The 22,797-nt window shown below is 41.1% G+C and overlaps 1 protein-coding gene across 2 annotated transcripts in view; it reads left to right on the top strand.

Moving 5' to 3' along the window:
• CCDC102B (coiled-coil domain containing 102B) overlaps positions 1–22,797 on the top strand; it is a 390,603-nt gene that overhangs the window by 257,744 nt on the left and 110,062 nt on the right. The window lies entirely within an intron of this gene.

The following is a 22,797-nucleotide window of genomic DNA, read 5'->3' as shown; positions in this document are numbered from 1 at the left end:
TATTGCACGGCAACTGCACCAGGGAAAGGAGTCTCGGTGTCTGCCGGCCCCTTTCCTCCCTCACACTCCCTAATAACAAAGCTGCTATCTCGGTACCCAACTTTATGTAACCAGATAGCTTCTTTCTGTGAAAAGATAAATTCTCAAATACCAGGCTAAAGGGTCAAATTGGTCTGTGACACACTCTCTAACTTAAATCACAGTTGAGTTCAAGCCTTAACCTAGGTAAAACTCCACATTAATACCAGCTGTTTTAGAGTTATAGACTTGATTGAACTTTCAATCATGTTTTGTTCAAATGATTCAGTTGGTCAGGTAAGCACAGAAGGTTTCAGAGAAGAAGAAATAAAAAGATAAAGTAGGGGAATTTAAGTGAAGCAATTCACTAGTCTTACTCATTAGTAACTGTTTTGAACCAGTCTCACAGGTGCCTCTACAGATCACCAAGGTTAGTTTAAAAAATGCTATCAAAGCTTTTCTTAGCAAGTTGAACTTTGTTTGAATGACAAGATCTGACTACTCTTAAGCAGAATAGAAAATGTCATGCTTTGAAGACATATTCCTTAAATCTTACAGGATCAAAATTTCCTTTTAGTGGCCCTGGAAGAAACTCCCCCCCCCCAAAAAAAAAAAACAGCTCTGCTTCTGCCATCTTTGCTGTACAGACAGGCATTGATTTTCTTCATCTGCTTTAAGCAGCATACATTTTTGTAAGGCTGAATAATTTGCAATGAATTTTGGGATGTTTCAAATTTAAGGAACCCTCTTGCATTGTGTGCATCACCCTTCTAAAATTGATTAACTTCAGGTGCTGATGGGGTGTCTTCCATGTGCCCCCTCTCCCAATCATATTTTTTTTGACAGAAATACTCAACCCATTTTTTGTGACCTTCTCTTTTTCATATCTTCTAAATCTCTCTTTGGTATTTTCCTTGTTTTTAGTTATTTGATGCTTCTTTTATGGTGTTTTACACTTCTCTGCTGTACAGCCACTGTTTAAACTACCTGAACATATTGAACATAGTGGATCCAATTCTTCCCTTATGTAACGCTTTTGCAGAAGGCTATATGAAAACAAAATATTCCAATTGAGAAGGCACAGTCCTCCTGGCAGTTTGTTTATCTTTAAAAAAATCAAATTCTAATAAATAGCACAGATTAAAGGATGACAATGGCAAGATATTTTTAGATGCATGGCCACTTTTAATTGCATGGACCAAGAGAGTGGTATTTTAGACTTTGCAGTTGACATATGGATGAACTTTAACGTACATACTTTATATGCACTGCTTGTAGCTATCAAAACCAGTGCTCTTTACATGCATACGCCATCACTAACCTGCATTGTTTTAAATGTTACAACATCAAATTGTATTGATGTTTAATGATCAGTCTGTCTGATCCTTTAAAGCTACTTATATCTTAATCAATGATTATTTTTTCGACTTCACAGCATTTTAAATACAGAAATGTAATTAAGTAGTTTTGAAATACTGCTTTGAATACTTCAAAATGCTGCTAACTTGGTAAAAAGGTGAAATTATTATAGTTTGTGATAATTTATAAGGTGTAGAATTGCATCACTTGCACTTAGAGATTTTAACTGAGCATAAGGAATACCAGTGCTATATATTCAACTCATTCACTTCTTAGTAGAGTACCTAAATGCTTGTAAGCATATACGGTGTCCATGTATGATTGTGTATTCGTAATCACATCATGGTAAAGATTTGGATGGAAATGTACTTGGCTAAATTAGAACCTTAGGACTTCTGAAGACCTTCATTCCCCACTTTTCTCCCCCCTTGAATTAGAGGCCTTTTTAGTTCATCTGACTTGCTTATAGAAAGAGTCCATAAATACTTTGTAGCTAAGAGCAGATAAAACCTACAATGACCCTGATGGTTTAAATAGGGCTTGGTAACACTATTAAGTCTCTCCTGGAACTTAAACAATATTACGTTCCACAAGAGAATGCTCCCAGGTCCTCACCTAGGGACAGGTGTGGTCATGGTAAAGCTGGAATCTGAGAGAATTCAGTACAACCAGGACACTTCAGACCACTTTCCTCCTAAAACACCAAGAGTTTTATATATCTGAGTTGGCTGGAAGGATGAATCAAGGGAAGAGATGTACCACTGCAGTGTTAGGTAGAATAGCTGTTTAACAATGAGGATGCTAGAGAAAGCAACCCCATTCAATAGTTAGTCAGAGGGGAAGATGTGGTTACACATTTTGACATCCTCATAGATTTGTGTGCACTTGAACACAAATGCTGATTCCCTTACAAAGAACTATTCTACCTGTAAAAAAATCAAGCAAAGTACAGTAGCACCTTAATTTCAGTGGTTCATCAATTCTATGCACTTATCTTGGGCTGTGTGTAGACAAAACAAGGGGCATGTGTGTACAACACTTTGAAGTGGGTTAACAGCTGCTGTAGCAAACTTGGTGCTGTAATGCACCTTAAATGACTTGGGATGCAGCAAACTAAAATTCCTCCAAGTAGTTTTAGTTTGCTGCCCTGATTGCTGCGGAGCGAAGCACTGGGCTCTGTGCACCTCAGGGGCTCTTCAGGAAGCCCGTGCAGGCAGGCTGCCCAATAAAATAAAAAGAAGTGGTGAGCCTGATCTTTTTTTTTTTTTCTTGGAGCCTGCCTGCCTGAGCTGTGCAGGGGCCTGGTGCTTTCCTCCACGGCTTTGGTGCCCCAGGGGACCACCCGAGCCAGGTGCCTGTGGCAAGTGCCGCCTCGTGTGGGCCACTGCTGCCGCAAAGGGAAGCATCAGCCCACCCCACAGCCCAGGGACTGTTCTGCCCACTGGTAGCTTGCCCTCGCCCCCCGCCACTGGAGAGGCATGTAAGTGCATGGGTATGTGCATGACACAGGGGTTTACCTTGGCCTAAAATTGAAGTGCTTGAACAGTAGACTGAATGGGTTCTGCCACTTGTAGAACTTGTGCTTGCACTTTGAACTAATTTCCATGCCAAAGGTGGTCTATGCTTGACATTTTGTGTGCACAAGGATCTGAAAATTAGTCATTTGAAAATAGTTTTATTTTTCAATAGCTAAATGGCTCAAAGTTCTCTCTCTTTTATTTCCCTTACTCTATAAATCTGCATTCTGTTCTGTTCTTCTCCTCTGGTAAGAAGTGTTAAAAGAAAAAGAGACTGAGAAAGAGGAAGAAATCTTTAGCATCTGTGATTTCTGGGCATTTTTATCGTGGAATATATATATATATATATATATATATATATATATATATATATATATATGATGTGTTTTAAAGGAATATAGCATGGGGAGGAAGAAAATGCCTAAACCAGCGATTCTCAATAGAGTGATATAGCACCCTTGGGTAGCTTGAGATCTTTTCAAGGGTGACACAGAGTGCTACACAGTGTTAGTACTGTTACATTTGCAAACATGAACCCAGGGCTTTCAAATAGGAATTTGGAGATTTAAAAGCATTCTGGATGCTGTGGTCTTCCTGAGTGCTTTTCAGCAGCAGAATTCTTCTATGTTGTCATGCCGGGTTGTAGGCAGCCAGGTCTGGGGGGAGTGTCTGGAGTCCAAGTGTAGGGAAGCCAGGACTCCAGAAACCAGAAGATCCATTTGAGGGAACAAATCAGAGATTCACAGGGTCAGACATCACAGAAGACAGAGCTAGCCTCTTTACATGGCTAGGTTAAGAGGCTTGCCAGGTCAGGTATCCAGAAAACCAGAATGAGGCCAAATATCCAAAAGGTCGGACAAAACTGGGGTCCATGGGTATGCTGTCCAGCATCTGTCAGAGAACCAGTAGCAGCACAAGCCAAGAGCACAAGAGCCTGGGTACAGGGTTGAACCTTCTTGCCCAGACACTCCCTTTTCTGGGTCAGCTGATCTAGGTTGGCCACTCCAGTGGCAGGGAGTAAGCGTGTATCTAGGCCCAGATGGAGGGTTCTGCCCACCTGTGCTCACCCAAAGTTTTCCTGGGAAGGTTCCAGAGCTATGCCAGACAAACAGGGTTCAAGGCCACAGCCTTGATCAATTATTTCTCTGTAGTAAAAAAACAAGGGCAAGCCAAGAGCTGGCGTTTTTGGAGGGGTGCTTTGAGTTTAGGGAGGGGTATCTTGAGTTTAAAAAGGTTGAGAACCTCTGTCCTAAACTATTAAGTCACAGCCAGTTGCATAATTTTGTTCAGGCAGTGGAAGATAGATAGATAGATAGATAGATAGATAGATGTTCTATCTTTGTTCCTGGCCTGTGGAACCATATATATATAATGTATACATATTTTAGAAATTGACAAGGATGATGCTGGGTCCCCTTCTTTGTACCGGATCACCACAGCACTGCTGCAAACAATAGGAAATGTATTAAGTGGCTTGATATTTACCTATACATTAAATGGTAACAACTGTTTTCAGAGGTTTATTTTCCTGGCTCTGCTTGCTATTGTTTTAATTTGGAAGTTTATTTTTCTCTTTTATGATAAAAGTCATTGGAAGAATAAATGGACTAGTGTCTAAATGATTCACTTAGTTTATGCCATCTACAGGGCTAATTCTGTATATGCTTAGGAGTATTCTGTGACAGATCCAATTGAATGATCATTGGAAGCAAATGCATGCATTTGTTGTTTTTAGCAGAAGGATCTATAGAGGGAAGAGAAGATTGCAGTTCTCCTCTCTTTCTCCTCTTGTTCTTTTTTAATAGGCGCATAGGGTGTAGTAATAAACATTGTGAATATACTGTGCTGCCCATAAAAGTAGGCAAATGGTCTGAGACTGGCAGATTTAGGAGTTTTGCTGCTCATATTAATGTAGAAGAGACGCCATCTTAGTCCCATGTTGCACATGTCTTTCTGCCTAACACATTACTTATATAATGGAGAAGGCTAAAGAAACCTTAATAACAACAGTACTACTTTAAAGAATGTAGTAGCACCATTGGGCTCTCTATCACATAATCTTTTCAAAAGGAAGCTGTAGAACCAGGATATAAATTGGCAGTCTTTTCTTCTTTTCCATTCTACAGGGATCTAGATAGCTTTGTAACTGTAACAAGGGTTTTGGCAGGTTCCTTTTTTGCCACTGGGCCAGTTATTTGTTTTCAGTGTTTGTTTTCAGTGCACATATTATTTTTGGAACCTTTCACCAGGAAGTTCTAGTTACCTTCCCCCACTGTGTAGGTCTAACCTTCTAGATGTGAGGACGAAAACAAGACCTTGGTGTTTATGAAAAGTTTTTATTATTACCTATTTGCAAAATAAAAGAGAAATGTGTGTGTGGAGAGAAAGGCATGTAACAGAAATAAGGATCTGATTTTTTATTTTTTCTTCTTTTGTCCCTTTGGTAATTATACTCAAAATCAGTAACAGTTTTCATCCAAATATTAAAATGGATATGTGGATAAAATATCCTAGTCAGACGGAAGCAAATAATCATCGTTAAAATAGATAGCAAATAAATCCAAGCATGAGTCCTCAAATTGATGCATGGAAAGAGAAATCTACTAAGAAGGAAAATAGATTTTTTTCCCTAAACTTTTGATCTCTGTCTAGAGGTGGCTGAATACTTGTTACAATTTATTTAATTCACTTCTGTCATCTAGAATGTACAGTTAAAAATGTATGTTTTAAAAGAATTATTTAGCTCAGTTCTTTGGGGTTCTCCACTGTCTGTGAGGAAAGTTATAAATAGAGCCTGAGGAGAACTTTGTACTATATTAGACAAAGTACCATGATTGGATATGTGCAGTAAGAAGGGAGAACATAGAGCATGCTGTTATATTGTGAGCTTCTTATGTAGGGCATGAGATTAAATGCTTTTGATCCCCATTGATTCAGGAGAGTACTTTTCATGTTTGGCCTGTTAGGTTATGAGATTCTTTGGAGTTGGAATCATACCTTCTTCACTCTGAATATTTGGCCCAAGTTTAACAAAATAATATAAATTCATCATAGTGCCTTTAGGTTATATAATGTAGAGATGGTTATATAGGTTATATAAGGCATCAAGTGTTGTGGCTACACTTAAATACTTATTTTTAAACAAGAAAATAATCTTGTTTATACCTAAAGGAATTATGTCACATATTTGTCTAATGTCTTTTGTAGGTATCCCAGATCTAATGGGCGGGGGTCAAGGAGAGCTCTATGTCAAGGAGAGCTACGCATCCCTGCAAGCCAATATTGGCAACCAGGGTAGCCAACTGGAGACCATCTGGGTTAAAAAGGCTTGACAATCACCTTGCTAGGAGCATTTGACCCCAGTACTCTTTTCTGCCATGGCAGGGGTCAGACTTGATAATCTGCTCAGGTCCCTTCCGACCCTACTAACTATGAAAATTCATGGGGAATACAGAACAGGGGACACAATGGTGGGAGACTACTACATACCTCCCACCCAAAGTCAAGAGTTTGACCACGAGTTTACCAGGGAATTGGCTGAGGCGGCATGCTCCCGGTCCATGCTTGTCATGGGAGACTTCTACTACCCAGACATCTCATGGGAAGAGTGCTTGACTAAATCTGAGCAGTTGCAAAGCTTCCTCTCATGCATGGATGACCTCTATTTGACACAAGAAGTCTACGGGCCAATGAGAGGTAAAGCACTGCTCAGCCTGGTACTGGCAACCAGGGATGACCTAATCAGTGACCTAATGATCAATGGGAACCTGGGTGACAGCAACCACGAGCTGATCACCTTCACCATCTGCCATAAAGCTCAGGAGGCTTGTCGGTGAGGCCCTAAGGGACCATGACCCCAACGGGAGGGGAGTTCAGGAAGAGCGGTTGCTCTCAAGGGAGCGATCCTCAATGCACAAGCTAATGTTATTCCATCTCGGAGGAAAGGCAGCAAAAGGGCACAGCAGCCCCCTTGGCTCTCCAGGGAACTAGTGGACCTCCTGTGGCTAAAAAGACAGACCTACAAAGGATGGAGAATGGGATCCACCTCTAAGGAGGAATATTCCGCACTGGTCCCATCCTGCAGGGAGCAAACCAGGAAAGTCAAGGCTGCAACAGAACTCCAACTGGCTAGAAGTATCAAGGATAATAAAAAGTCCTTTTTTAGATATGTGGGGAGCCGGAAGAAAAGCAAGAGCATCATTGGACCCCTGCTAAACCAGATGGGACAACTGACAACCGACGCCCAGGAAAAAGCCAAACTATTAAATGAGTATTTTGCATCAGTCTTTCACTAGTCCCATGGGAGGCCCCTGCCCATTACGGGACAGGGAAGCCCGGGTAAGGGAGATTCCCTGCCCTCCATCAATGCTGACCTTGTGAAGGAACATCTTGAGAGGCTGGACACCTTCAAGTCAGCTGACCCTGACAATCTACACCCCAGTGTACTCAAGGAACTGGCTAGCATCATAGCCCAGCCCCTGGCATGGATCTTCGAGTACTCCCGGCTCTGAAGTGCCTGAAGATTGGAAGAAGGCCAACGTGGTGCCTATCTTCAAGAAAAGAAAGAAAAGGGCATCTGGCAAACTACAGGCCCATCAGCCTGACCTGTATCCTGGGGAAGGTCTTAGAAAAGATTATCAAAGAGACCATTCATAATAGACTGGCCAATGGGAACATCCTGAGGGATAGCTAGCATGGGTTTCTTATGGGTAGGTCTTGGTTGACCAATCTCATTTCCTTTTACGACCAATTGACCTATCACCTGGACAAGGGAGAAAAGATTGATGTTGTATATCTTGACTTCAAAAAAGCCTTTGATCTGGTATCCCATGATCACCTCTTAGCAAAACTGGCTAACTGCGGCCTCGGCCTCACCATGATCTGCTGGCTGGGGAATTGGCTCTGCAGTAGGACCCAGAGGGTAGTGGTTGATGGAAGTCAATTGTCATGGTGCCCATTCACCAGTGGGGTCCCTCAAGGCTCTGTCCTTGGGCCTACACTATTCAACATGTTCATTAATGATGTGGACATTGGTGTCAGAAGTGGACTGCCCAAGTTCACCGACGACACCAAACCCTGGGGTAAAGCATCCAAACCTGAGGACAGGAGGGCAATCCAGGCTGACCTTGACAGGCTCAGGAAATGGGCAGATGAGAACCTGATGGTGTTTAACACCAAAAAATGCAAGGTTCTCCACCTTGGGAGGAAAAACCTGCAGCATCCTTATAGGCTCGGCAGTGCTACGCTGGCTAGCACTGTGGATGAAAGGGACTTGGGGGTCATGACTGACCACAAGATGAATATGAGCCTTTAATGTGATGCTGCAGCTAGTAAAGAGAGCAAAACTCTGGCTTGCATCCATAGATGCTTCTCAAGCAAATCCCAGGACGTCATTCTCCCCTTGTACTCAGCCTTGGTGAGGCCGCAGCTGAAGTACTGCGTCCAGTTTTGGGCTCCACAATTCTAAAAGGATGTGGACATTCTTGAGAGAGTGCAGAGAAGAGCCACACACATGATCAGAGGTCAAGAAGACAGACTTTACGATGACAGGCTGAGAGCTATGGGACTCTTTAACCTGGAAAAGCGCAGGCTCGGGCAATCTGATGGCTACCTATGAGTTTATCAGGGGTGTTCCCCAGGATCTAGGGGAATGATTGTTCACCAGAGCACCCCAAGGGATGACAAGGTCAAACAGTTATAAACTCTTACAAGACCGTTTGAGGCTGGACATAAGGAAGAATTTCTTTACTGTCTGAGCCCCCAAGGTCTGGAGTAGTCTGCCTCCAAAGATGTTTCAAGCACCTACATTGAATGCCTTCAAGATAAATTTTTATGCTTATTTTGCTGAGATCCTATGACCCCAGCTGACTTCTTGCCCCTTGGGCAGGGGGCTGGACTCAATGATCTTCCGAGTTCCCTTCCAGCCCTAATGTCTATGAAATCTATGAAATAATAACAAAATCATGATGGCAGATGATTGGGGAAAGATCACAAAATCTTTGCTAGTGACCAAATTAGAGGCCACTGAATAGGCACTACAATTTTCTATCAGCATCCATTTTGAATGTGTTTGTATACATGTATTAAGGCAATACATGGGTTTTAGGTTAATGATTTTTGGAATAGAATAGGTGTCCTAGTAAGATAAGATTTTGCTTCTTATTTTAGCATTCCAAGCAGAAGTTTTAGCATTCCAAGCAGAAGTTTTGCTGGGGATATACATGGTGCCTGTCAGTAAGTGTGTGTTAGATTTATTGTGGTTTGGGGTGCAGAGAAAGTTAAGCCTAATTATTTTGGTTTAAGAGTCACCAGAATGGAAGAAATTGTTCCTGACATTACAGGTTTATCTATGAGACGGGTCTATTAGGTGCCATCTCCTGTCTCTTAATTTACTGTGTCATTTTTTTCACGCTTCTGTTGATCCATTGGCCTTCTAAAATGTGATAAGAATCCTAACAACAAAAAGAGATTATGAGTGTTGCAAAGGAAGTATAGCAAAATGAAAGCAAATGAAATTTTAGGATGTGTCATACTACATCCTGATGGTAAGTGTAGGTCTCGCTGGTATATAGATTAATACAACCATTAATCAGCGCATACACAAATCACACAGAGGCCATGTGAACGGTAGCACCAAGGCCAAGAGAGAGAGTGTGAATTGACCAGTACAGGGTACCAAAAAAGATCAGAGTGACTTGGCAAACAAGTCCGTATTGAGTAAGGAGGTCACACAAGTTGGTGAGTACTAGGTTGTGTATGCTGTAAACACAAGGTTGTATTGACAAGTATACAAAAAGGGGTCTGGGAACATGTAATACTTTGTACTAGGCTTAGGGGTTTTGTTCATGTTTGTACCATGCCTGCAAATAAGCAGGCTAGCACTATGGACCAGCCAATCATGGATATTCATGTCTAGTCTTGTTTGTAGACAGTAAACCTAGCTGAGCTTTTTGTCACTAAGAAATGAAACTGGCAGTCTCTTTCTTGTAATGATGAGATATGGGCCCAGGATTATAGACATAATCTTGGCAGTGCACACATAGATCACCCAAACTAAGGAAGTCTAACATGATTGGTAACATCTAACTCCTAACACCACTAAGAGTCAGATACCAAGACATATGGAGTCTGCCCTGACAACACTGGTAACTCCTCTGAGTCCTGCAGTAAGATATTTTGGGCCCTGGGATGCAGCATAATCTAGTGAAAAGGGCTCTGGAAACAGGCTCTATTCCCAGCTCTGCCAATGACTTGTTATATGATCTTGAAGAAATCGCTTTAGTTTCACCATATGAAGTTAGTGATATTTACCTACTGTTTTTTAATAAGAACTTTAGAATGTACCGATTAAAAACCTTGTATGAGAGTCAGAAGTGGGTTTTGGCACTCTATTAAATGACATTTCTTAAGTGAGGTGGTGAAAATCAAATTCAAACCAAAGTTCCTTTCATTAATTATTTTTCCACATTGTATGAACAGGGACATTCTATTGGTAGGACCAAAGTAATCTTCAGAGGGCCTTAAAACAGTGGAAATTTACTGTTACTTTTGCAACAGAGAGGAGGAGCCATTGGATGTAATGTAAACTGTCATTTGCATTGCTACAGCACCTAGAAGCAACATTCAGTGACTAACTCTATTTGCACGCACAAAAGAAAGAATGATCGATATTCCAGAGATCTTATAGGCTAGGGACAAACATTACACATAACTCGATATAAGTGATCAGAAACCAGTTTAAACCTGTACCAGAACAGAAGTATAGTACATATAGACCAGTTTCAAAATGGCCGAAACCAATTTAAGATAGACCTGGATGGATGTACTGTAGTATCAGACCTAAGTAATTTAGGTTAAACTGGTCTCTGAAATTTCTGTCGCAAATCCTCTTTTGACTCTAGTTAGGTTGCAGCCCCCCAGCATCCCAGGATGTTCTGCGAATCCCCTGCCAACCCTCCTTCACAGGGCAGATGGACAAGCCTGTGCCCCACTGTCTGCTCCAGCTGAGCCCAGCCAAACGCACCCATGGGATGTCACAGAGATAAGGCAGCAAGCCCCTGCTCCCCAACCTAGCTGGTAGAGGGCACAGGGAACTGGTGGGGGGAAGACAACCCCCTGCCTTTCCTCCCCACAACTGGGGTTTGCATAGCTTGGGGAGCCCCCCATGGTGGATGCTTTTACCCCACAGGCCTGGCTTTCCTCTCCACAGCCTGGCTGAGTGATCACCAAGAGTGAGGGAGAACAGAGCCCCACTTTCCTGGCCATAGCCCCCACAGCTAGAGTCTGCACAGCATGGGGAGGGCCCATGGTAGGGGCTTTTCTCCCACAGCTCATTTTTCCTCCCTTTGCAGGCCAGCTGGATGATTGCCCAAGGACCAGCCCCTGTGCTGGACCTGGCCTTTCAGCTGCAGGAGTCAGAGGCAGGAGAGAACAGGGACCCCTACCCCAGGCACAGCTCCATACCTGGGGTCTATCTACACAGTATACCCCCCCCCCCACAGTGGGGGCTTTTGTCCCTATAGCCCAGTTTTCTTCCCCCTGCAGCCTGGCTGGCCAGTCACCCAATCCCCACCCCTGGACTGGACCTAGCTTCTCCACCCCAGGGGGGGCAGCTCAGGGCCCTCTGCCCCTGCCTGCTGTGGCTGTAAGGCCAGATCTATTGCAGGGATGGGGCTGTGGCAGTATTTCAGGTGGGCTGTAAGGAAAGCTGGGCTGCGGCAGGGGAGGGGAAGTCCCCACTGTGGGGTCCCCTGCACTGTGTAGGCCCCAAATGGAGGGTTTTGGGGGGGCTCTTCCCCCCTGCCCCGTTCCCTCTTGGGTCCCCCATAGCTACCAGCTCTGGGAGGCTGGGTGCAGGGAAAGGTCTGCAATGACAGCAGGGGCCATGTGTCTGACAGTCAGTCAGGAATGACCCTGCTTGGCTAGGCTCAGCTGCCGAGCTGGGAAGTGAGCAGGAGCACCTCCCCCCCCCCCCTCTTCTGGCCTGGCCAGTGCAGGCCTTTGCCTGCTTCCTCTCCTACAAAGGTAAACAAGTTTCACACTTGCTCACGATCCAATCTTCACAGTTTAAAGAAATCTGCAAAGGCTGGATTGATTCTGCCTTGGGCTGTTTGATTGTCTGTACTTAGCCATAATGGTTAGAGACAAGAAGGCTGAACTATTCAATGCCTTTTTTACTTCAGTTTTCACAAATAGGGGCAGCTGCCAGATGATAAGTTGGCAGCAGACATAAGGAAGGAAGCAAAAACACTGTTATCCAGTGCTAGGATCCAGAATGACCTGGATATGACCTGGGTTGGCTGGAGAAATGTTGCACAATCAATCAAATGAGATTCAACAAGTACTTGTGTAAAGTCCCGCACTCGAGATGGAATAGCCACATGCAAAGTCTGAATTGAAAAAAATCAAAGTTCCAGCTGCCTTGGTAGTGACTTTTAGTTTCACTTTACAACTACTCATGGAAGGCATCGCAAGAAGGTAATCACTATCAATCTCATAGAGACTACAACTACAGAGAAAGTTGGTATCTGATGCCATACCAAAGCGAGAGTCTCATGCACAAGTACAGGCTAGGGAATTACTGGCTAGGTTGCAGTTCTGCAAAAAAGGATATGTGGTTTATAGTGTATCATATGCTAAATATGAGCCAGCAGTGTGCTCTTCTTGCAAAAAGAAAAAGAACAAATTCCAGCAGCATCCTGGGCTATATTAACAGGAGTGTCACTTGTAAATAAGGGAAATGATTCCTCCATTCTGTTCAGCATGGAGGAGGCCTTACCTAAAGTACTGTGTCCACTTTTGAGCCTCACATTTCAAGAAGGAAGTGGATGTTTTGGAAAGAGTCCAGTTCAGGGCATCAAAAATTATTAGGAGTCTCAGGGGCAGGACTTAGGAAAAGCTGAAAGAACTAGTGTTATTTAGCCTGGAAAAAAGAAGACTGGTCAGCTGATAATGGTCTTCAAACAACTGAAAGGTGATTATTATAGAGAAGATGGAAATGGGTTTTTCTGTGTTTTCGTAGGGGACAGGACTAGGAACAATGGCCTCAGGCATTTAGGTTGGAGATTAGAAGGAATTTTCTGACTCTGCGTGGTCAAACATTGGAAGTCTACCTAGAGAACTTGTGGAATCACCATTCCTGGAGGTTTTTAAGACCCAGTTAGGCAGACACTTGGCTGGGATGGTTTAACCACAGATGATCTTGCCCTGAGCAGGGGGCTGGACTATATAGGACCTTGTGAGGTCCCTTCCAGCCCTTTCCTATGATCATATGAAGCAAGAGACAGCTACATGTGGTTTACATGTGGTAGTTTCTAAACATCAACAGCCTAACTGTGAAGTTGTGAGGGAATACTGTACCTGAGACAGAACATGAACTAGTTGCATCCATCTTTCAATGAGTTTTGTTTCACGTACAGTTTTCATCCAGCCTTTTTTAAAAATATAGTCGCACATACCCAAACAACTTGCATTTCTAATTAGATATCATCTGATGATTTTTTTCTCATCTTTCAAGCAGTGTTCTCATGCCCTTATTGTAGCAACTTATGTTTCTTAGACTTAAGAAAACTGGAAGTATTTCTACAAGACTCAGCTGTTTAAAGATAATGTATTGATAGTTTTGATATTGGAAGTGCATTATTTCTTCTTTGGAAAAGATACAAATCCAAGGTCATGACAACTTGTGCTTATTAAGTGTCATGCCCTGAAAGGTTTAACCAATGTTGAGCCAAATCTGCCCATTGATTTTAATGTGATTATAAGAGTTTAACAGAATTTGGCTTTAGGTCTCCTGGTTTAATTCCAAATTGGGTAACCACATTCTGCCTAAATTTCCTTCTTCATTCTCAGTTCAAGTTACTGTTCATTTCCTACCTCGCCATACAGACTACTTAGGAGGCAGTTATACTTCTGGTGTGGGTGACTGTGAAGTGATGTCTGTTAGCATGACTGTCAACAGAATAGTGCTTAGGGATCATTAAAGCACAATTAACCCTTAAATGGAACGTGAAATATGAATGAAGACAACTCTGTGTCCTAAAATCAAAGTTTCACTTAAATGCAGACAACTCAGTGTCTTAAAGTTCAATAACTTAGATAACTCGGTGTCCTAAAATCAAAATCTAACTTTATTCATGCAACAAGTATTATCTTAGCAGTTTCTATATTAAAAAAGAGAAAAGCATTCAGTACAATAATCTCACCCGATCCCAGATGTTACTTTGCGCCACAGAAAAGATGGCCACTCAGTTCCTGGAAGCAAAGGATACAGCATGGGCTGGGATGGTCCATACAGGTATTGAAGGCTGGATTTATGACAAAGATGATGAACTTTCTTGCTCCCCCCTTTTATGTGTTTCTTCAACTTCACTTCTTTGATGGCTCTTTGCTTTTGTACTGGTCTCTCTGCAGTCATCATACTGTCCATCTTTTATCCCGTGAGCATGTTTTTATCCCGTGAGCATGTCTAACAAGCCCATTACAAGCACACCTCTTAATTTGGTCTTTTTCCAGTGTCTTACTTTGGCCATTGTCCATTGGTCTCCCTTATTACCTTTCCAGTCCTTTCATCCCTGTGATTCAGCTGCTAAGTGCCAAGTTCAGTTAATTGGAGATGGTAACAAGGCCATTGCTATGTTATGTTAAAAGAACATCTCACAATGATGAAAAAAGAAAAGATATAATATAATGAGCACCTATGAGCTCTACAAAAACAGCTCAAAGCTAGCTAATAATAAAAACAAAAAAGTTAATAAGGACAAAACTTAAGTAATGATTAAATAAGGATAAAATATAAACAATAGTATAAACAGTGCAACTTCAAAGCATTAAATGTAACAAGCTAGCCTAACTATGTTATTCAATAGTGTCTGTCTATGACATTATTGTTTGACTTAAAGGAGTACCCATATTAAGCCTAGGCAGTTTTACACTTATACACAAAATATATATCATGTATCCTGAAGAATTTAGAGTTATTCATAAATAGTTATATACATAAAGGTTTTCTGGATCTTTAGAGGCTTACATTGTATAAATGACATAGAATGCCATTAAAACAGCCACCATCCACTGATCAAAAAACCGATCAAATGAAAGGGTAGTTCATGGGACAACATGACAGCTCCTGATGACTCATACCTTTCATTCATGGATACAGCATTGTAAGTTTTTACTGATGAAGTAGAAACATGTTTCAGAAAGCATTACCATTAGATTGCTTTCCTCATGTCTTTTTTACAGTTAGGAACAGCAGATGCAAGATAAGATAAAATTACGAAAAATCTAGCATAGAATGTGATGGAAGCAATGTAAGAAATCCAAATAAACAATAAAGGAAGACAATTATGAAAACAAGAGATGAATATATGTGAACAAAAGAAAAAAACTAGTATATGTGTATATGCACAAATGTGTTTTTAAAAACAATTCCTTTAAGAGAATTAATTACCAATCTAACTGGAACTAATTCTAGATTTACCAAGAACCTGTCATAGCCATTTCATTGTCTTAGAAATGCTCTTTTTCATATTCTACAAAAAATTGTCCATGCTAATCATATATTTTTTCTTCTAATTTCAGGAAAGATCAATTTTACTTAAGACTCTGAAGCAGACCTTTAGCTGGTATAAATTGTCACATACCCACTGAAGGCAATTGAAGTATGTCGATTTTGCTCAGGATCTTCCCTTCTAGTTGAAGCTGTTCAGGATACTCTCTTCCCCACTACTCAAACTTTTCACTATTGGGCTTTCAAAGCAGAGTGACAAAAAAACCCCTTTCTATGTAGAGTTAAACTCTAAAAGGACCTTGAGGAGAGGAGATGCATCCAGGTTCCAGAGACTTGTTTGCAAGGTTTTTGTATCATAGTTGATATAAGGCTAAGCCTTTTAAAAACTCTAAATAGTAAACTCTCTAACCTATCGTTCTATGTTTTGTTCTTCAGATTTTTATTTTGACTTCCTACCACACTGACATCTTTGGTTAGGACATGGTTAAGTAGCTTCTCAAAACAAAGCCACTGTCTTAAATGTATTTATTTGAATTCTGAGGCCCCCTGTGCCTAGTATCTATCTGTACAGTGCTATGGATGTGCATGCTTTTGGAACAGTTCATGGAAACAGAATCAAGAAAGCCTTTGCTTGGCATCTGATGACTACATTTATTAAGGAAGTAAATTATATGATGCATAAATGAGTGAACAAACAGGCAGACAGCTTGAACCATTTTATCTGTGATTGTTCAGAAATTCTCTCTATAACTTCAGGGATTTCAGAGGTCATAAATAGGAGAGATAGTGACATATCTGCAGTTCTCTTAATTACTCTACTTTTACTGAGTTTTATTCTCTTGACTCTGTTGCTGGGACTGAACCATCTGTCTGGGAGATGTTTTATTATTTCTTAGGGACTCTGCTAACAAGACTCATTTTTGTGGCTTTTGTTGACTATAAACTTATTGATACGGTACTTAGTGAGATTCTCTGCAGATTTGATGTTGTTGTCCCAGAGTGAATGCAAATTTATGAGAAATAACACAAAGTTGCAGATATAATGAGCTGCTTTGTATATGCTGTGCAAAAAAAATCCTTGCACATTATTCCTCCCCTTCATTGAGGCCTTTTAACCGCAAAACATTAAAAATGCTTCATCTCAAAAGACTTGATTACCCCATGTTCCCCTTCCTACAAATATCACCTTTGCCATTTATGCAAATGTAATGAGTAAGATAAATATGACTACTAACCTATGGGGAGATTTGTTAAATGATAAAGACTAACGGGGTGTTTGGAGAGAAAGAAACTGGATGTGACCTTTTAATACAGACTTCACTGCACTTTATGAACCTTTGTAAAAGTGAGTGTTGGGATGCCTATGCTCTCCCATTATATTGTGTATATTTTAGTGGCTTGCCAAGCAATCTTCTATCCCAAAGAGGTATACTTGTCAGTAGTGCACACCTATCTAGTTGTATAAAGCTTTTTTAGGAAGCCTTGGCATGAAGGGACATGATACAAAATAATGTGGTATTCTCAAACGTCTAGCCTGCATTTCTGCTTTATTTATAGTCCAGGAAGTTTTTCATAACATCACTGCTTTGCACCAAAGCTTTAAATCCTGAACTTTTGAATATTTAGAGACTTGCCTTATATTTAAATGTCACCAAGCCTATTTCATTCTTTTTTTCTTTTAAACAGAGTATTTCCACTTCTCTGGGAGAATTAAAGAGTACTCACCAATAGCTCTTTTGCTACTTCTCATTTGTAAGCTACATGGTCATTCCCAGCTCTTGAAAATAAATAGTATTCATTCCCCTTGATTTTAATTATTACTAAACACTATTGAATGCTTTTTTTCAGTTCCTAGTAGAAAATAGTTTTTCTCATGGTGTTGCTAAGTATGTGTATCACCTTAGACTGCTTTTATTATGCCTACCAAACCTTGAGGATGGACCCTATGACTGACAACCATGGTCTCCTCATGTAAACAATAAATCACAAGCAAACTCTGAGAGCACAGGAGAGGGCACAAGAGCGAGCTTTCTCTTGCCATATTGTTAATGCATGTGACAATTATGACCAATACTGCTATTGTGTATGGCAGGAGGTACAGCAGTACCATACCTTTTTTCCTTCATATGCACACTGTAAACTATGTGAGCCCTTTCACATCAGAGCTAATCAAAACATAAAAATTAGACTCTTCTTTACCAGGAAGGACAACAAGGATCACTGAGAGCAGATGTTCTGCCTAGAACAAGACCCAGTCTGTTTTCCTTATCTTAGGAAGAATAATGCAAAGATCCAGAAGAAGAAAGAAAAGGTCATTCTCATCGTTACATAGGAAAAAAGCCAGCAGCTGTCCTTTGTATGACTGTGTTTCTATGTCTAAACCTAAGATGTTTGAATCTGATTGCCAAGTTGAAATAATTTTCCTGATGCACATTCTCAAAGTCTTCCCAGTAGATCCTCCATCCTTTTAGTCTACACAAGAGAACAGATGAAGGACCATTTTTAACAATGATGAGGCTGTGTGGATTACCAATGTTTTCAGGAGGAGCAGAATTGTTAAACATCATTGATGGGGGGACGACAGTTTCAGAAAGTAAACTTAATAGTATCCTGTTGTAACTCATCAGGGCTCGTGGTGCAGGTGATATCTTTTATTAAACCAACTAGATTTTTGCAAAAAAATTCTTTAATTGCAAGGTTTCGAGCACAAACACCTTTCATCAGGCAATAGAGAAAAGATGGTAAAAGTTCTCCTGGTACAAATGAAAGTTCATATTTCATAGGATTTCACAGAAGAGTCAGTATATGGAATACTTCTCTGGGCAGACAGTTCTTAGCTGGTGAGTTGTCTCTGAGCTTTCTTGTGAAGCTCTGTGATGATGCAAATTACCTTGAACAAGGAGCAGTTGGTCTAATAAAAGATATCACTTCTACCACGAGCCTTGATTGCTTTTTCCTCTAGACCAACATGGCTACAACCTGGATACCTGTTCTAACTTAGCCCTTCATTTCTGCAAAGCCAACCCACATAAAATTACAACAAAAATGGCTCAATGCCTGATGAGAATTGTATGAAAAAGCTGATGCCTCCATTTTGCCTGTGGACCAGACCGTCTGTCCGGACTGCACACCCACTAATGCAATTCAGTGTCCCTTGACACCACTCACTGTGATACATCAAGGAACTTGTTTGTTTGCAGGTACATCATGAGAGAGAAAGTCTGATCAGCACGCCAAACCCACAGAGGAGAAATGGGGGCATCAAGAACCCAAACTACAACTCTCAAGTGCCAATAAAGAAATGCAGTTAATGTTGAGCTGACTTGAAATAAAGCACAAAGTATCAGTTCAATAAACTGAAAAAATATTTACATTATGGTGTATGAAAATGTTTCTCTTTCAATGCTGAAAATTTTTGAGAACTTTCCATTCCATGTGAAAATTTCATGTTTCAACCTTTTTGTCCCAATTTTGAATGACAACAAATGTTGAAATATCATAATAAATTATCAGAATATATTTTTTCAAGTTATATTTGCCTCAAAATCCATGTTTTGGGCAGCCCTGTGGTAGCATTTTTAACTCTGGTATCATTTTTTGTGAAGTGTAAATTTGTCCAAAAAAACCCTGCACATTTTTGTTTGTTGAAAGAATATTTATGATTTCGATCTAAGTTAACCAAATAGTTTCAGTGTGGAAGGGAAAACACCTTTTTTAGGGCTGTATGCGGGCTGTATGCCCACAAGTAATAGAGGAAGAGGAGAAGACTATGGGATTCTATGTTATCTAACAATCTTATGGTAAAGGCATTTGGGATGCAGTCCCAGGTTTACTTCCTCTGTCCAGGAAGATTTGAATTCTCAGTTCCTTCCTCCCAGGAGGCAGCCTAATCAACAGGTAGATTATGTTCAACTTTTCATAAATAATTAAAAATTCACTGAAGCAGCAACTGGACCTCAGCTCTCCTTCCTCCCAGTAACTAATTTATTAGCTTAGTGGTTAGTACATTCTCATTCTGGGACAATGACTATTTAATTATTTTTTACAAAATGGAACAACTCCAGCAGGATGAATTGAGAGATCTAACCCCGAATACCATATTATATGGTGGTCAGGCCATGAGTATGTTTAATCAGATCTTGTTATCTAGCAAGTAATTGTGAATTGTGACTTTCCACTCACAGCAGCCTGAAGTGATTGATTCCCAGTGTTGGCCATCAATGTACAGCTCACAAAGGTTTTTCTTGCAGACATCAACAAAACGGTGTGTGGGCTGTCCACAGCTTTTTTTCAGCTTTTGTTCTAACTCTTTCCACTTTTTTCCAAGTACTGAAGTAGTTAAGAAAAGAACTCCTTATTTAGAAATACTGAAAAAACCTACTCTCTAATGCTTTTAGATTTATTCATCCATTCCTATAAGACCAAATAAAAAGAGTGAAGACTGGACTTGCTAATTAAATTTTAACTTGGGTTACAGTCAAGATCAAAATCAAACAGAGAGAATGTCTGTTTTACATATCTTGCTGCCTGGATTCTTTGACAGTAGGGATAAAATCCTGATCCCCCATTGAATTAAGTTGAATCATTGCCACTGATGTCACCCTGAGCAGTATTTCATTTTGAGTCTCTATAAGTACTGCCCTCACTACATTTTCCTTTTGATCCAAATCCTAATCCCATTGAATTCAATAGAATCAATGTTTAAAATAATTCCTTTGTTGAAGAGCAACTTGCTGTCTTTTCTCTGCCTTTAAAAACAAACCACCTGAAAAATTAAATCCTGCCTGTCCACTCTTCAGAAATTTTGCTTCTGTAAGATTATGAGGCAGTCTAAGGAGGATAATTGGCAGCAGTGAGCTTCCAAATTCCACAGAAGCCTACATACACCGTGACAAATTATATGAAGGTTGACTCTCCAATTTAAAAATGTGCTGTGTTGTCTGTTGTGTTGGCCAGAAAAGTTGCACAACGGGGCTGCAAACTGCTGTTCAAGCTGGTCTCATCAATACTCTAGGTTACAGGTAAGTACCCGGCACCATTCAGGTTATTTACAGTTCTCACAGTACAGTAAAATAAAGGATTGATCCTGAAAAATCACTTGCCACCTTCCAGGACTGGTATTTTCCAGTGGCCAGCTCACCGTTGAGCAGGGATAGGGAACCTCAGGCCCACAGGCAGCCGCCCCTGCTCACCTGCCTTGTGCCAGTCTCCGTGGAGATCCCAGCCTCAGCCATGCCACTGTGGGGGGCTGCTCTGGAGCTGCTGGGAAATGGAGTCCCTAGCCACCTCCAAAAGAAAAAAAAAAAAAAAAAAGGAAGTTTACTGCAGAGCCAGGGCAAAGCTGTGATCTATAGCCTGCATGCTCCAGGCAGGGGCTTGCATGCAGCTCTGCTCTAGCTCCTTGCAGCAGTAAACTTCTTTTTTTGAGTTGGCTAGGGACTCCATTTCCCTTGTGGTGCTCTGCCATATGCACTGCCAGCATGGCTGAAGCTGGGGTCTCCATGGAGACTGACACAAGCCATGCGGGCAGGGGTAACTGGGAAATAGAGTCTCTGGCCGACCGGCAGCCCAGAGATTCCCCATCCTTGCCATAGAGTATGTCCTTGAGGATTCAGCTGGCTCTCATGCAGTTCACTTGTCCTAACCTGTGGAGGCATCTCTGTCTCTAGCACAAAGATACCAGGTATCTTGGCCCATTCCAGAACAGCAAAGTTGCAGATTTGGTCATGCCATGTTATACCTAGGAAATGGCACAGACATCAAAGATGGAAATTGTTCAATTTTCTTTCTTCCCTGGTACAAGAAGACCATGTTCCCTGCCATACAATAAAGAGCTAAGTATACAAACACTGTAGATGGACATCTTGTCATCAGAATGAGCACTCTGTTTTTCCAAACTCTCATTTGAAGTTTAGCCATGGCATTACTTGCCTTTCCAATGCAAGCATTAATTTTGGGAAAGCAGTCAACTTGCTAACCCATGACTACTGTCTTCTTTAAGCTAATGGTCAGACTGAAATCATCACAAGCATGAGAAACGTGATCCATGAGACTTTGCAGTCCTGCTTCTGAATGACTAACAATTGCTGGGTCATCAGCAAAGAGCATTTCACAGACAAGAACTTCTTGGGTTTCTGTTTTTGCTTTGAGGCAAGCAAGGTTGTCTGAAGGTTTCCCATTGGGTCTGGTCTGAAGGTATACTCCATCTGAACAGCCACTGAATATGTATTTGAGTAAGACAGTGAAGAAAATCACAAAAAAACATGGGAGCTAGGACATAGCCCTGTTTGACACCACTCTTGATTTCAAATTCTACCAGACATGACCCATTTAACAGTACCATTCCCTGCATACCCATGTAGAAGGACTTGATGATTCTTAAGAGGGCAGCCAGTCTTCAGGATTCAGAACAAGCCATCTTTGCTGACAAGAACAAAAGTTTTGGTGAGATTTCCTGTGTTCACAGCACTTTTCTTGTAGCTGTCTCAGGGAGAATATCATATCTGTCATGGATCTACCAGATCTGAAACCACATTGGGACTCTGTAGACTCTGTCCACAAGGGTCTGCAGTCTTAGCAGGGCAACTTTGGCAAATAGTTTCCTAGTGATGCAAAGTAAAGATATACCATGATAGTTATTGCACTCACTCGTATCACCTTTTTTTTTGTACAGAGCGACAGTGCTTGCATCCTTCATATCTTGAGGAACTTCTCCTTCTTTCCTTTTTTCAGCTTCCTCTGTGCAAAAATGAAGTTTATTTCCTACCTATGAGGACTTTTTACCATCTTTAATTTTCCCTGAGCCTGATGAAAGGCATGTGAGCCTGAAAGCTTGAAGAAAAAGGGGTTTTTTTTTGGTTTTGGTTTTTTGGGGGTTTTTTTTGCAATTTCTTAGTTGATCTAATAAAAGGTATAATCTCTGAACCAAGAATTCCAAAGTTTTGCATTTCACCTTCTTTCCAACACATACATACATATTAGTTCATGCAGATGAAAGAGGAGGATGGATTTCCCACACTTAGTAACTTCAGCTGGTATGCAATCTGCACCTGAGGCTTTACCACAAGCAAGGTGATCAGTGGCTTTTTCTGCTTTGTCTATGGTAGGTTCATGGTCAAGCACTGTCAGGGTTGAGTGGTCTTCAAGTGCATCAAGAGTGAAGTCACAGACCACATTTTCACAAGAACAGAGTTCTGAGTAATGTTCAATCCATCGATTCATCTGCTTATTGCAGTCATTGATGACTTCACCTGTGGAGGATTTTAAAAGGATGGTCTTCCTTGGAACAGGCCTGAGGGCTTTCCTGATGCCCCTGTACATTGCTTGCATGTCGCCTCATTCAGCAGCTTTTTGGATACATTTGCACAGTTGTGGTCAATAATAATTTGCATA

This window comes from Crocodylus siamensis, chromosome 3 (assembly GCF_052110815.1).
Source record: "Crocodylus siamensis isolate JL-2025a chromosome 3, ASM5211081v1, whole genome shotgun sequence".
In the NCBI taxonomy this organism is placed as follows: Eukaryota; Metazoa; Chordata; order Crocodylia; family Crocodylidae; genus Crocodylus; species Crocodylus siamensis.
Note: the sequence above shows the minus strand (reverse complement) of the source record. Positions and strands in the feature narration are given on the sequence as shown.